The sequence below is a fragment of the Vulpes lagopus genome, chromosome 19 (genome assembly GCF_018345385.1).
Source record: "Vulpes lagopus strain Blue_001 chromosome 19, ASM1834538v1, whole genome shotgun sequence".
In the NCBI taxonomy this organism is placed as follows: Eukaryota; Metazoa; Chordata; class Mammalia; order Carnivora; family Canidae; genus Vulpes; species Vulpes lagopus.
The window spans coordinates 27435565-27448271 of NC_054842.1; the positions used below are offsets into that span (position 1 = coordinate 27435565).

Sequence of the window (12707 nt, forward strand, 5' to 3'; positions counted from 1 at the left end):
CCACAATATATTATCCAAATTCACTGATCATTAAGCCAAGTATGAACAATGACTAGAATACACTTGATCAGATGCCCTGAAATGAGTATGTCACCCCAGGAGAACCCCTAGAGGAGTTTCCCCACCTCCTCAACCATCCAGAGTGCACCACTCCCCTCATCAGGGTAGCACATTTCCCTGCCTACACCTAGGAGGGCAGACAGGCCCTGGATCCTGGGCTGTGACCGTGTCTTTGGAAAATTAGATTCTCAAACTAGACTACTTTTGTTTTCCTGCCTTTCATTGTCTGCCTTTCCCTTCATAATAATAAAAGCATTAACTTTGTGGTAAGGGTTTTAACATCTTTACCATCTTTGTGGTAAGGGTGTGTGAATCAGCAGTATCAGCGTTACCTGGAACTTGTTAGAAATGTACAATCTTGAGCCCCACCCCAGACCTTTTGAATCAGAATTTTCATTTTAACATGATCCTCAAGTGATTCATAGGCTCAGGCTCATTAAAGTTTGAGAAGCACTGTTTTAATCTTTCTGAACCTCATACTTTAAAAAAAAAAACAAAAGATTTTATTTATATATTTGTGAGAGACAGAGAGAAAGGCAGAGACTTAGGCAGAAGGAGAAGCAGGCTCCCTGCAGGGAGCTCAATGCAGGACTTGATCCCAGGACCCTGGGATCATGACCTGAGCTGAAGCCAGATGCTCAACCACTGAGCCACCCAGGCATCCCTCTGAACTTCACACTTACCTTGCAAGGATATTGTGAGGATTAAATGTATTCAAAGTACCTGGCAAGTCCTAGATGCTAAATACATTATCATCTTTACCCAGCACCTGGCACTGCCATTCCTCTGTGCCCAGCTCTATCTGCCTGAGCCCTTCTCCTTGGCCTGGGCTTCTGAAAGCTGACCTTAACTTGCTTACTCAGACTCTGCCACTTGGCCAGTGCCCCAGACTGACCTCAACTCTTTCCTTGGAGTCCCTGGCAGACTTGCTGGGGCCTGTTGCTATACTTCTCAGCACTCCCTGCTGACCTAGACTGTCCTAGACTCATCCCTGCTCTCCCCAGGCCCCACCTTTCTTGGCCTGTCCCTACTTTTGGATATCAAAAACCCTGCAGCAGCACTTATTTTAGTCATGTTGCCATTACTCAAAATGACCTTGGAACTGCTCCTTGCAATTTGCCTTTACAACCTCACACAACACCTGGCCCAGCATAGGCACTAACTAAATATTCCTTAGGGGAATGAATGAAGAACAAGCCTTTAGACTGGGCCACAGTATTAGGGTTTATATCTCCTTTTGGGGATTCAGTCTCTTTGCTTTGCTTTTTTCTCACTTTTTTTTTGCCATCCAAAAAGTGTGATGCAGAAGGCTGAGATTCAAAGTTGACCCAAGAAGAAAGAGCCAATGAGAATGCTTGAGCTGTTAGGATTCTAGACTTCAATTCTCTATGCAAGGGAGCTCTCGTGGCCCCATAGGGCCTAACCTTGCTCACTATGACTCTGCACTGGAGCGTGAGACCAGAAGGTAATAGTGTTGGACACCAGCCCGACATGACTTACACTGGAATCTCCTCTCTACACCCATCAGCCTATGGAGGCCCCAGAGCCAAGTCTAAGGGAGAGGGATGAGAGTCTAGAGCTATGTTGTCCAATGGTAGCCACTAGCTACATGTGACTGCTGAACATTTGAAATGCATGCGGTTGAAAAATTGAATAGTTAATTTCACTTAATTTTAATTTAAAATATTGATACTTCAGGGCAGCCTGGGTGGCTCAGTGGTTTAGCGCCGCTTTCAGCCCAGGGCCTGATCCTGGAGACCCAGGATCGAGACCCAAGTCGGGATCCTTGCATGGAGCCTGCTGCTTCTTCTGTCTGTGTCTCTGCCTCTCTCTGTGTATCTCATGAATAAATAAATAAAATTTAAAAAAAATAAATAAAAAATTAAAAATTGATACTTCAGTCATTTAAAAAGCTATTAAACATGTTTGTAACAACATGGGTGTGTAAATCTACATTTTTTCAAGTTGTAAATTTTATGAAATCTAGAATTCCAATGAAAATCTAGCATCCGGGGATCCCTGGGTGGCGCAGTGGTTTGGCGCCTGCCTTTGGCCCAGGGCGCGATCCTGGAGACCCGGGATCGAATCCCACGTTGGGTTTCCAGTGCATGGAGCCTGCTTCTCCCTCTGCCTGTGTCTCTGCCTCTCTCTCTCTCTGTGTGACTATCGTAGATAAATAAAAAATTAAAAAAAAAGAAAATCTAGCATCCAAGTTGAGAGGTGCTTTATGTACACTGGATTCCAAAGAGCTATTATCAAAAGATAACATAAAAGATCTCATTAATATTTTTAATACTGGTTACATGTTAAATTAATTACTTTGTTAAATAAAATGTTATTAAACTTAATTTTCAAAATATAGCTACTAAAAATTTTAAATTATGTACATAATTAGAATATGTACTAATTACACCTGTATTAAGAATTAATGTGAGGACCAGACAAGGTACTAGAACCCACACTGGAATGTGACCAACATGGGACTTGTAAATGTTGAGCCTCACAGATGTTAAGATATCTCGGTTGCTCATATAGCCTCTCAGGAAACTCCCATGTCTCAAGTGGGGTTCCCCAGGAACAGACATTGAAACGAGGATTAATGTGCAAAGCAATTATTAAGAGAGTGCTCCCAGGAGAAGCTGGTAGGAAGTGGAGGACAGGATAGGGAAGCAGGGAAAGCCCAGCATGTGTGATTTTCGCAGTCCTGCAGAGAGTAGCTTCAGCCTGAATGAGACAGCAAATTCTGGAATATAAATTATACTTCAGAGGTTGTCCCAATTCAAAGTGAGGGAGGCTGGTTTTCATAGCCCCCAACCAATCAGTCCTTTGTCAAAGGCCTCCTCAGCAGGGAACCTAAACTCCTGGATACCTCCTGCTTGTGTTACTAGGCAAAGCAACTCTAGTAGCCCAAAGAGTGTTCTAGGAAAAAGAGTTACAAGTGTAGACTATTGAAGGCAAGTCACAATGAAGCCAGGGGAGGAGTGACCATAAACAGTAAAGAGATGTGAGGATTCTGGGTAGTACATCAACAGTGTCCACTGTACTCCATCACAAAAGGTCACCTGCATACATCTCTTCCTGACCGCCTGAAGAGTAGCTGGAGTAGCAACCTTATGCTCTCTCTTCAATTCACCTTCTGGTTTTCAGACTGTTTTCTACAGAGTTTCCTCTTGGGTCACCATCAATCCAGGAGAGCCCAGCTGGTAAGGGCTCCATGCACTCTACCTGGCTAAAAATGAAGCAATTCTACTTTTATTTGTTTTACATATAGGGTTTCCATGTGTGCTTTTGCTTAACCATAGGTCTCTATAGCTAAAAGAAAGCCTTGAAAACTACTGTGATAGACCATGGCCAAAATAAGTGTATTTGTTTTTTTATCACTGCATAACAAATTACAAAAAACTTAGAAGCTTAAAATAATATACCTTTTTTTTTTCATTTCTGTAGGTCAGAATTCCAGGCACAACTAAGCTCAGAGTCTCAGAAGGTTGCTATCCAGGTGTTGGCAGAGGCTGTGGTCCCATCAGAGGCTTGACTAGGGAAAGATCTGCTTCCAAGCTCCTTCAGGCTATTGGCAGAATTGATCTCTGTGTAGTTATAGAACTAGGCCCTGTTTTTTGACTGTCAGCAAATATGGGCCACTCAAAGTTTCATGCCATGTGGCCTCCTTCATAGTGCCTCTTACGACATGACATCTTACTCCTTCGAGGTATATTGGAATCACTCGAGTGCATGCTAGCAAGACAGAGCTATATACATACATAACACAATCATGACAGTGACATATAACAATCACAAGAGTGACACACTTGCCATATTCTAGAGTGAGTTCCTGGTCCCACCCACACTTAAAGGGAGGAGATTAAACAGGGCATAAAAATGGAGCCATACTAGGATCTGTCCACCACAATGATTATGGAAGGAGGATGTTTAATTGGAGGCCTCAAGGTAAAAGCCTTGCTGTGTAGGAAAAATAATTGCTACATTTCTAATTCTTCCATTCATACCAACCTGGTCTTAAGCCAGCAAGCAAGGTCTTTTCTGTGCAGAGCCTAAAAGATGTTGATCTATTTCCTTGCTTTCTGACTTCTTATACCTGTGTGCATTTTGACAACACATTTTCAGCCAGTATCTCCAAACCACTGGTTCAGTCTTGGTCTCCCCCTGGCTAGTTACATAGCCCTGTCTCTGCAACCTTACAGCTGTTGCCTGTGGTCCCACACCTAATAGTCTTTTTTCAGTTAATATCCTATATTTTCATACATTTTATCAAAACTGTCATATAGGAAAAAGCTACAGCTCACTGGATCAAACAAAATACATTATAATTATTAAGCAAGCAAATCTTGGTAAATTTCTTCAGGTAAGAAGAAACTATTTTAGATGAACTGTACTTGACTATATTGATAGATTTTATATCATTTAGATTTTTAGTTTAGCCTTGTAATTTTCAAAGAACATCTATAGGATATCAATTTTAGGGAATTTGGCCAGCTTTGCTAAAAGTCACATTTTGTTGAAAGCTTGTTGAATTTAGAGCTCACATTTTATATAAAACTTGAAGACCTTGATGCTTAATAGCTCCAACCTATTCTCTCTCTAAGGTCTTAAAATGTCATTATACTTTATTTCACCAATGAAAACAGTTAATAGTAAATGTTAGGAAAAAAAATAGTAAATGTTAGGGAATAAAACAAAAACATGTTGTTCATCAAGCATTATCATAAACACACACACACACACACACACACACACACACACACAAAGCATAAGAATCACCAGAGAAACAAAGGAATTTGAGAACTGAAGATCATTTCAGAGACGGACAAATCAGGAATGGCAAACATTTAGCATGGATGCCTCAACTTTCCCAGCTGGTGCCCGTAGCAGACATCATCAATCCATCACTACATTCTTCTGCTGAGTCTGAATAGAGCTTCAGAGTTCTCGGTTCTCTAGAAACTACTACTGTTTTAGATAAGGCTCTTTAGTTACAAGTAATAGAAACCAGTTTGAGCCACCTTGAGCAAATAAGAAGCAAATTCATAGAAGCATACAAGGGTGCCCTAAAGGAGGCACAAGAATCAGCTAGGCCTCAGGAACCAGAAAGCCAGCAAGACTCTGTCCCTTATCTTGGTGTGTTTCTGCCTGTTTGTTTCAGTTTTGCTCTCTGCTGTCAGGCTTTCTTTGTATCTCTAATCTGCTTGAGGTCACGTGGCCACTCAGAGCACCCAGGTTTACTTATTCAAATTACAGCCTCCTACAGTGAGGGTATCTGAATCTTGGCATCAAATTCCTGAGGAAGAAATTCTGACTGACTGTGCTTGTGTCAGGGTCCAATCAGCCCTAATCTAAAAGGAAGTGACAGTGCTCAAAATGGCTATGGACCTAGTGTCCACTCCTGAGGAAGGGGGAGCAGTTCTCAGAGAGCGCAGGAATGGCTCACAGCCTGAGCAGAAACTCAGATATGTGTTCCATTGCTATTATCAATCAACAGGCAGTGGCATAAGAGATGAAACATACTTTCTCCTTAGGGTCTAGATCAGAGTAGACCAATAGAACTTCTGTTGATAATGGACATGTTCTATATCTGCACTCTCAGATGTGATAGCCACTCACCACATGTGTGCTGTCAAGTACTTGAAATGCATCTGAGGGACTAAATTTTTAATCTTATTTATTTTTTTATTTAAATTTAAATGTGTGTGTGTATATATATATATATCAAGTGGCTATCCTACAAGGCAGTGTAGTTTAAAAATAAGGAATCTGAGCTCCCAGACCACACAGCTAGTTCATAACATAACTGGGAACTGAAAGCTTGCTTTCTTCTATCTTTTAAAATTTTCCATTCTCGGGGATCCCTGGGTGGCTCAGCGGTTTAGCGCCTGCCTTTGGCCCAGGGTGCAATCCTGGAGTCCCGGGATTGAAACCCGTGTTGGGCTCCTGGCATGGAGCCTGTTTCTCCCTCCTGTGTCTCTGCCTTTCTCTCTCTCTCTCTCTCTCTCTCTGTGTGTCTATCATAAATAAATAAATCTTAAAAAAATTTGTTTCCATTCTCTTTTCATTGGAATTGAGGAATCTGCATAAAGATTTTCCCAGATAATTCAAGTTTGCCATTTTAAATGTCTATACCTAACCATTCTTTGATGTAAAGCTTTCTGAGCCATACTGCACACTTCTCTGCCTTGTAAAAAAGCCATGTGGCCATAATTGTAGACTTTTCTTAATAACACAAAGTGTGAACCTCAGTTGTCATCTTGGGTAACAATAAGGAGGCCCTCAATAAGAAGCCTGAAGTGAGGCTTACAGGGCTGTCTTCCCCACACTTAACGGCTCTACAGCTGGAAGTGATTTGGCTGTTTCCTCTCTCCTTGTCACATCTTGATGGGGTAGCTTCTGACAGCATCCCACATCCCTTCACTAGCTCAGCAATGAACCAAGTACAAGAACTCGATCCATTAGTTAGCTTAATTTCACCCACGGTTCTAAACCATTAGGCCTAGGGAAGTTTCACAACTGAATCACATACACAGGGTTTCGTATAAAATCTTCAACAATACACAGTTTTTCTCTTACAGGTCTATAATGATGTGAATCTCATGAAAGCTGATTGCAGGATAAATGGTATGATGTTTTATTTTACCTTAATTGTGCCACCCTGAATGTGTCAGTATGGCCATGTGTATGGTACCAAGGCAGGATAGAATTGTGCACAAAATATTTCAAGACATGAGACTGAAACTAGGTGTGGATTATTTTAGATTACTTTCCTGGGATCTTTTTCCACAGTGTATTTTCAGGTCATGGAATAGCAACAGTTTTATAAATCTTTTTGAAAATGTTCAAAAACCAAAGTGAATTCTAAGAATACTAAGAGAAATAATAATAAATTCATTTCCATATTCTCTACTTATAGAGGGGCCAGACTTGCAGTAATTGTATCTATTCAAAACATATCTGAGAGCATGGGAGCCAGAAAGGGCTCAAAGCAAAGGGAATAGTTGTCACAAAGCCCATGCACTAGAGCCCCTGACCCGTAGCCAGGAGAAACAAAACACTCTGATGGCCTTAAGCCTAGGTCTCATGCTCTACTCCTGGTGCCCAGACTGAGGGTGTGTGAGAAGGGTGGTTCAGAAGAAAATCTGAGGGGCGCCTCGATGGCTCAGTCGGTTAAGTGTCGGGCTCAGGTCATGATCTCAGGGTCCTGGGATCGAGCCCTACATCAGACTCTGTGCTCAGCGGGCAGTCTCCTTGAGGATTCTCTCTCTGTCCTTCCCTGTGCCCCTCCCCCTGCTCCCTCTCTCTCAAATAAATTAATAAATAAATCTTTGGAAGGAAATCTGGGCTCTGCTTCCTGGACCACCAAAAGCCGACATGACTGTGCACTCTGTTCACCATCTCTGGAGAGAATATGAACCATTTTAGAAAGATTTCCCTTACACAATTAAAATGTTGGCTTTTTTGGCATCTGTGAGGGTAGAATTCAGTTATCTGAAAAAGTTGTTTATGTAGAGGCACCACCACCAGACAGGTGCTCTGCATTTTTCACTTGGTCTTCTGAAACAGCTTGAGGATTTGCTCAAAGGAAGCACTCATTTTGCCTATATGCTGCTTTATAAAATAACTTCACTAACGCTTTCTTCGTTTCATTAGTTATTTATAGTCAAGTTTTGATTATCCACTAGGCAGGTTCCTGGCACCGTTTTCAGCCCTCTGTTTGCCTTTCTCACCTCCCACTGACACACACTTCTGCAGCTTGTAGCAACTTAGAATTTCCCCTGAGTCACAGCTCCTCTACTGCCATTGCCAGCTCAGCCACCCCTCCCCCAGCGAGTCTACGAACCCAAACAGCTACCTGCCTCTCCTTAACCTTTCCCAAGAACCGGATGAGGTCACCAGAGAAGACTCTGGGCTCCCTGAGCAGCATACAGAGAGCCTCAGAGCTTAGGCAAAGGCTGGAGAAGGGTCACTAACTGGGGTGGGGCGGGGCCATCCAATAGCTTCCCATCTCACTTCACAGCGTGGCATCATTTTGTTTGAAGTGTTATGTATTCCAAAGACATGTGACACACCCTCCCCTCCTCAAATTCCACATGAGTACAAAAACAAATTCCTAAGTTGCATCAGAATATTATTTCTTTTCTATCTGCACGTTGGGCCTCAGTGCAAGTGGCATTGGCTGGGGGATAGCTTCTGGGTCTCCTGGCTGCTGAGCCAGAGCTGTTTCCAATGCTACCTTAGAGAAGTGGTTCTCAATCTTGTAATTCTGATGCCTAGGCCTCAGCTCCAGAGCTTCTGATTTTATCTGGTCTGAGGTTAGGCCTGAGCATTGGGCTTTTCAAACATCTCCCAAGTGATTCTAATGTGCAACCAAGGCTGGGAACCACTGGCTTAGAGCCTCCCTTGGTTCGTAGTGATTATGGATGCACCTCTTCAGTTGCACAACTGTGGCTCCACTTGTTTAGAATAAATGTTTGACTAGGAAGGGGAGAAGATGTACACACACATAGAACGATTCAGGAGCTAGTGTACACTGCCAGAGTCAAAATTTAATTCACTCATTCAGTCAAAAAATATTTTTTGGAAGCTGCTGGTAGAATGGGGTAGATGCAAAAATGCAGGATAAAGTCACTAACCCCTGGGATATAACAGCTCCCTAGAAGAAGCTTTTGGACATGTTCTCTGGACTCCCAGAATCCCCTACAGGGACAGTCAATTCTAGCCCTCCCTCCTTCCTGGTTTATGCCCAGTTACTGACTCATAGTTCCCCTGCATTTGCACCTGATTTGACTGAACATATATAATCCTGGTGCCTATAGTCTCTTGTTGCCCTGCAGAGTGCAGTTGCTTGAATTATGACAGTTATCTCTGCTAATAAAGTTCACTTTTTTACTGCAGAGTTATAAATACATATGCAGCTTGCATATTCGAGGAGGCATGTGGGAGGAAACGCTGAGCTGTGGGGCCCTTCTAGAACAGAAGCCACTCCCTGGCACCTGCACATACATAACTTTCCTGATACATCCCCCCTCACCTCACAAAGGCTTATCTTCAGGGCTTTCTTTTAAAAAGGATTTACTGTAAGCAACCCTGGTGAGAAGATCAGAAATTAGCATCCTTGACATTTGCATTCCTTTCTCGGCCCCCAAATGGATTCACACCCATCAGCTTCCCTCTTCCCAGGGGAAAATTGGTCCCACAGTCTCTGAGGAACTGGAATGGCGTTAACTGGGTTGTAAAGCGACAGCCAAATGGGAATTAGGAAGAAGGGCAGCAGGAAGGGGGGATGGCCGATCTTGTATATTTGAATTGTGCAAATAAGTTCACTAAATCTAGGATATGCTCAGGGTGCTCATGAGGAATATAAAGAAGCAGTGGACAAATAAATCTGGCCTGTTATCTGAAGGAGAAGAGCTAATGGAGGGATTTTCTAAAAGGAGCTTTAACTTTTTACTGAATGCAGTAACACTATACATTATCAATCAGCTGACTATAATTTTACAATTTAGCCTGGATTTTGAACTGCTTGCAGGAGATTGTACCTGTGGGTAATAATAGGTATGTATGGCGAATGTTATATAGCATATTTCTTTAAAATTTGCAGTGAGCTACTTTGGTAATATTTGCAAAGTAAATTATGATTATGTTGGGACACAGCATGGAGCAGTCACTGCTGGTTGTCTAACCAACAGTTTTCCCTTACTTTCCTTGCTAGTCAAGTATTGGTTTGCAAGGGAGGCAGCTGGGTTTCAATCCTCCCCCACGTGACAGGTTGAGAGTGACATTACCCTAGCCCCAGGATCAAAGGGAAAGAGGATTGGCCTCAGCCAATCTCAGTGGCCCATTCCCCTTGCAGGAGCTACTTTAAGGGTGGGTATGCTGGATTGTCCGCTGCCAGCATGGACCCCTATTTTCCTTTAAGTCTATGACCCATGCTGTCCAGAATCTGTGCATTCCAGGACATTGTGCACAAGAGGACCTCAGGTCAGGATTTGCAAAGAGGGTGGTGTTATTCTTCTAGAGATGGTTATAGCTGTATATGTGGGCAGATGAGAGAGTCCCAGCAGCTTCGTAGCACAAATTTGAGGAACTACACACTTAGGTGTTTGAGGCTAGGGTTGCTTAGGGTCAACTCCTCTGATCTAAATTTAAGAATAGAGTTTCTGGACTCTGCTCCCCTCATTCTCCCAGGAGTTATGTATGCCCCCAAGTTCTACGGTGAGCCCATTAGAGCCAGAATACATAGAGTGGCTTCTTTATTTTTCTGTCCCGAACCCTGACTGATACAGTGGCAGGGGTCCAGTTGCGGCCAACAGGGTGAGGGCTTTTCTTTCCTCCTGAGAAGTAGACTATAGAAGAGACAGCCCCTATCTGCCTCTGGATGACGTGGCATTTGGATGTGATGCCTGGTACAGCTGTCACCATCTGCTGCCAGCCTGAAATAGAGCCAATATGCAAGTAAAAGGAGAGCCAAGAGAAATGCCCAGCAAGATGGCTGAAGTCCTGAAGCACCTGCAGCCAATGGGCTTCTAATTGGTGCAGACTTCTTTAAGGAAGCAAATGTTAAGATAATTTGACAGCAGCTTCCATGTTTTCTGAGGATGAGGCATTATATGGTGATTTACACCTGTTCTCCATTCTTTTCTTATAGTCTTCCTACACACCAGGCAAATGAATACATAGGTGGTCTCTGTCTCAAATGCATCACTCACCTTTAAAATATCTATATGAATTATTGGTTTGCATTGGCAGATGTGTTTACAATATTACTGCACCTTTTATTTTTTTCAAACTCCAGTTATACTTTAAAATAGGCTTACATTGCCAAGGCATTAGTACAATCCTATCATTTTGAATTTCTTCTTGTTTTAGCCATATACACGGCGTCCTCACTTTGCATGGTAGTGCAGGAGTATAAAAATGGCCATGCAACCTGAAACTGTACAAAGCCATCTTAATAATTAACAGGAAAAATTACACCTCCAAAAAATCTTTTTTTTCCAAAATATTAAAAACTTACTTTCATTTACAAATATATGGAGATATTTTAAAAATAATAAGTTACATTTATTTAATAGTTACTTAAAATAATAGAAATATTAATTAAATGTTTTACTTCTTTGAAAAATTTTATCAAGAGTACTCTGAACAGTGCTTACCTTCAGAGTGTCTTTTCTCTGCCTTGGCAAATTGTCATATCCGTTCTAAGTTTAGATCCGCTTCCAACATTTTATCCTTTACCCGTACAGTGAAATACCCTTGAGAGTTCCTTTAATGTGAAAATGTTGCCAGTACCACTTCCTCAGAGACATCCTCCTTTTTGTTGCACCACTCATTGATGATAGATTTGCCTTCTGGCTGCGTACCTAAGTTTCTTGAATAGCTGCAGGATCAACATTCTCACTATAGAAATATATGTTATTTGCAACTCAAATAATCATGATATAGGAACTATTATTGCTATAATCGTTGTGAATTCCATATGGAAACTTCCTGGTGAGTTCTAAATCAGTTATAGTGGTAGAACTTGAAGAGAACTGTCTATAAACCTTGGGAGTTTGCCTCTGGAAAAGCAAAAAAGAAAAAAAAAGTGTTATATGAATTCTCCCATCCTACTGACTTCCTAAAATGCTGTTGTTCTTTTCCCTCTTGTATCCACAAGGAATTGTTTGGGTAAGAACCTATCTACTCTTCTGGAAAAAGAAAAGAAGAGTGTGAAGTCAAGTTTTTACCTGAGGAAAGCCAACTAGGCACAAAGGAAATTAATTCATTTTGTGAAGTCATTATCCATACAGGCTAGCAATCATTAGAGTCTTCCGGGTTGAGTGGCAGTACCTGCCTGGATCAATGTGTTAAAAAGGACTTTGAGACTATGTCTAGGTTCAACAGAGAAGAGTATTGCAATTGATTACCAATGTCTGTCACAGTTAAGGAAGAAGAGAGTTAAAGGCACATGCTCAGGCCATTCCTAATCTAGGGGCTCCCTCTTAGTAAGGTCAGATATTCAAGTTTTCCAGCATATAAAAATGTATTTGATACCTCAGGGATGGACCTGTGACAACCAAATCATTAAGAAAGTGATATACAAATCAGAAAGTTTATTGACTTGATTTAGAAAGAAAATTATGAACGTGCACCTATTATTAAATGGGAACTTGAATGGTATAATAAAGGAACTTGACCTTTGGAGTCAGGCAGAACTAGTTTTGCACCAACGCTACAACTCTCCGTAGCTACATACCTCCTTTATGGTATTCTGTTGATAAGGACATTGATGCTGTTTCTGGGGCAGTAGGGAAAAAATGTCCTGGTTAATTGACTATGTCTAAAACAGTCACAATGGGAAAGTGGGAATGGCTATTATTGGTACATATTGTTATATATTCTAGTTTTTTTAAGATTTTATTTATTTATTCATGAGAGACACAGAAAGAGAGGCAGAGACACAGGCAGAGGCAGAAGTAGGCTCCATGCAAGGAACCCGTTGTGAAACTTGATCCCAGACCCTCAGGATCACGCCCTAAGCCAAAGGCAGACGCTCAACCGCTGAGCCACCCAGGCATCCCTAAATGTTTTTGACAATGAAATGCATGCTCTCCCAATAAGAAAGTCTATTTTCTAGAATTGAAAAACTGCTTTGTGAA

General features: G+C 41.8%; 1 long non-coding RNA gene across 1 annotated transcript; it reads right to left on the reverse strand.

The window, feature by feature from the left end:
• Nucleotides 1-10091: 10091 nt before the first annotated feature.
• LOC121478619 lies at nt 10092-11889 on the reverse strand. Its single transcript, XR_005984560.1, has 3 exons — nt 11796-11889; nt 11223-11627; nt 10092-10499 (listed from the first exon to the last, which is right to left on the reverse strand). It is a non-coding gene; the product is annotated as an uncharacterized LOC121478619 (long non-coding RNA).
• Nucleotides 11890-12707: the final 818 nt, after the last annotated feature.